This window comes from Pteropus medius, unplaced genomic scaffold (assembly GCF_902729225.1).
Source record: "Pteropus medius unplaced genomic scaffold, Ma_sr-lr_union100, whole genome shotgun sequence".
Taxonomy (NCBI): Eukaryota; Metazoa; Chordata; class Mammalia; order Chiroptera; family Pteropodidae; genus Pteropus; species Pteropus medius.
The window spans coordinates 24,305,120-24,308,803 of NW_024344240.1; the positions used below are offsets into that span (position 1 = coordinate 24,305,120).

At 38.5% G+C, this 3,684-nt stretch overlaps 1 pseudogene; it reads left to right on the plus strand.

The window, feature by feature from the left end:
• Positions 1–1,150: 1,150 nt before the first annotated feature.
• LOC120607443 (ferritin light chain-like) lies at positions 1,151–2,999 on the plus strand (annotated as a pseudogene).
• Positions 3,000–3,684: the final 685 nt, after the last annotated feature.

Below are 3,684 nucleotides of genomic sequence, written 5' to 3' on the forward strand. Positions count from 1 at the left end.
TTGTTAACTTTTGGCCCATGTTTCCTCGATTTCTTGTTTGCATATATAAGGAAGAGAATTAATTCTACTAAACTTTTAGAATTACAAAATAGAGGCTATGAGCAAATTCCGCATGAAGAATCAAGGATTTGATTTTCTGCTAAGGCCAGTGGGGAATGTGCTGGCTGGAAAATTACTGCTTGGCTATCGTCCATGGGAACATAGGCTATCGCCCATGAGAACATAGGCTATCACCCATGGGAACATAACATTCTAACAATAAGCTTTCTGCTTCTGTACTCCCGCTTGCACACCTGACCAGTGGGTTGACAGGTAGCGAATAGAAGAAAAATAGACCTTTGTGTTTAAGACAGAATGAGGAATGGGTTGTAGGGCTTAAAAACCCTATACCTCTACATTTCGGTGCTGCTTAATTTGGGGTCTGTGTACCCCTGGCAGACCCAGCTGGCTGAATAAAGAGCGTGTTTCCTATGACTCACCGATTTCTGGTGGTCTGTGTGTCTTTCGGGGGCTGGCGGCTACAACAGGTCATAAGGTAGCTAGTTCTATTTTTAACTTTTTGAGGAACCTCCAAAATGTTTTCCATAGTGGCTGTACCAATTTGCAGTCTCAAAAACAGTGCACCAGGGTTCTCTTTTCATCACATCCTTATTATTTGTTGAGTTATTCTGACAAATGTGAGGTGGTTTTAATTTGCATTTCACTGATGTTGGGTATGTTTTCATATGCCTATTGGCCAACTGTATTTCCTCTTTGGAGAAATGTCTATGCAGATCCTCTTCCCATTTTTTAGTTGCATTTTTTTTAATTTTTTTTTTTTTTTTTGCCATTAAGTTATATGAGTTCTTTATAAATTTTGGATTTAACCCATTATCAAATGTATCACTGGTGAATATCTTTTCCTATTCAGTAGGTTTTCTTTTCATTTTGTTGGTGGTTTCCTTTGCTGTGCAAAAACTTTATTTCGATGTAGTCCAATTTGTTTATTTTTAATTTTATTTCCCTTGCCCAAGGAGATATATCAACAAAAATATTATTAAGAGTAATGTCAGCGAGTTTACTGCCTATGGTTTCTTCTAGGTGTTTTATGGTTTCTGGTCTTACATTTAAGTCTTTAATCCACTTTGAGTTTATTCTTGTATATGATGTAAGAAGATGGTCTAGTTTCATTTTTTGCATATATCTGTCTAGTTTTCTCAACATCGTTTATCGAAGAGACTGACTTTACCTCATTGTATATTTCTGCCTTTGTCATAGGTTTATTAAATGACCATATAGGCATGGGTTTATTTCTGAACTCTCTATTGTTTCTTTGATCTATGTGTCTGTTCTTATGGCAGTACCAAGTGGTTTGATTACCATAGCCTTGTAATATAGTTTGATACCAGAAAGCACGATACCTCCAACTTTGTTCTTCTTTCTTAAGATTGCTTTGGATATTCAGGGTCTTTTGTGGTTCCACATAAATTCTAGGATTATTTGTTCCAGTTCTGTGAAAAATCTGTACTTTTAGTTTTTAATTGGAGGCTGAGTGTCCTGGGGCTTGTTGGCCTCAGAGGCATGATTTCCAATGTTAATTTTAATTTTTCCTTTGAGATCTGAAGAGTCTCAACAAACCTCTATGGAAAACCAAACTTTATGTGCACAGTCTAGATGAATCAAATGTGATGAATATCCCTTGTTGACATAAGAAAGTCCACACCTATAAAGAATTGTTATAAGAATTTATTTGTGCCAAACTGATGACAATTGCTGGGAAGCAAGATCTCAAATGCTGCAGAGAATGACATTTTGCTGTTTCTTTATGCATTTGGAATTAAGAAGGAAGATCACAAGAAGGTGGAGAAAGCAAGGTGGGGATTGGATTACAGAGTAGTTAACAAGATTATGTGCTCCCTAGTGAGTGGTTATGCTTATTTCAAAGGTATGGTAGGCAGTGCCCTTGGCAGTTCCTCAGATCTATCTCTTGCTTCAACAGTGTTTGGATAGAACGGACCCCTTCTTCCAGCCTCCAACCACTCTCCAACCTCTTTACCAGGCACAGCCTTTGGAACTGTGTCAGCCATTCTTGGCCTCTGAGACCAGCCGACACCATTTTTTGAGCTTAACTCCTTATTGCTGAGCAACCATGAGCTCTCAAATCCGTCAGAATTATTCCACTGAAGTGGAAGCTGCCATTGATTGCCTGGTCAACCTACATCTGCAGGCTTCCTACACCTATCTCTCTGTGGGCTTCTATTTCTATTGCAACGATGTGGCTCTAGAAGACGTGGGCCACTTCTTTTGCGAGTTGGGAGAGGAGAAACGCAAGGGCGCTGAGCATCTCTTGAAGATGCAAAATCAGTGTGGCGGCTGTGTCCTCTTCCAGGACCTGCAGAAGCCTTCCCAAGATGAGTGGGGTAAAACTCATGATGCCATGGAAGCTGCCATGGTCATGGAGAAGAAACTGAAGTAGGCCTTTTTTGGAACTGCATACACTGGGTTCTGCCCATGCAGATCCCCATCTCTGTGACTTCCTGTAGAGTCACTTCCTGGATGAGGAGGTAAAACTCATCAAGAAGATGGGCAACCACCTGGCTAACCTCCGCACTGGGCTGGATGAGTATCTTTTCAAAAGGCTCATCCTCAAGCATGATTAGAAGCCTTTGGAGCCCAGAGGCTTTTGAGGGCCCCTCTGCATACCCCTGGTGTTGGTCTTGTTCCTGACCCTCTCCCTATAACCACTAGACAGTCTTCTAACCACCCTGGGGCCCTCTCTCATGCCTTGGACAAAATTGAAACAATAAAGCTTTAGGCAGCAAAATAAAAAATGTGTTAACCTAGATGCACAAAAACAACGAACAGGGTTTACTTAAGGGAAAGATAAGCCTTTTACTAAAGAAGTTACATGCCTTTGGTATGATTATCCATCATATCCTGCCCAAATAGGAATTTATTATCAGATTACCATGTAAGGATACTTTCTGTAGTACCCCTTTTCACCCACAAATTGGTGTGTTTTTTTTGTATGTATTCTTCAATAAAGCCGATTTTTATAAACAACAAAAAGTGTTCGGAGAAGATGCTAATACACATCCATGCACATATCAACTACAAATAATAAATGTTAAACATTTTGTCATTTGCTTTATCTTTTTTTCATACAGAAGAAGTGAATTATTACAGATAAATGTGAAGTCTTCTTAGTTCCCAGAACTATTTACCACCCTTCCTATCGGTAAGCACATTTATAGAGTTCTGTTTCCTATATGTTCATTTAAACAATGTGTTAACAGACATCTTCATTTTATTAGTGAAAATATCAAAGTGTAACAAGAACTAATGCATAGGCTATAGTTGAACAACAAGTTAGAAATACAGCTGGTAATGAAGGTCTCAGTCTTGTGCTCATTCCCCAGGGTTATGTTATCTAACCTGTGTTTGAGGAACTGTTAATGTAGTTTACACAATTATGAGAATGTTTACACTGCTCTTTACTCTCAGATTTAAACATGACTATAATGTAGCACGAATGGGAATTTAGTATGGTATGCTTTTTCTCTAAGTGTTTAAAATGGACTACTTGGAAACTTTCAAATCCAACATTAATGTGATTTTTATTGATATAGCCATTGGATATCAGTTTGATTGCAACTAAGCCAGAATATAAATATTTATGTATTTTCCTCTAATTTGTCTATATAG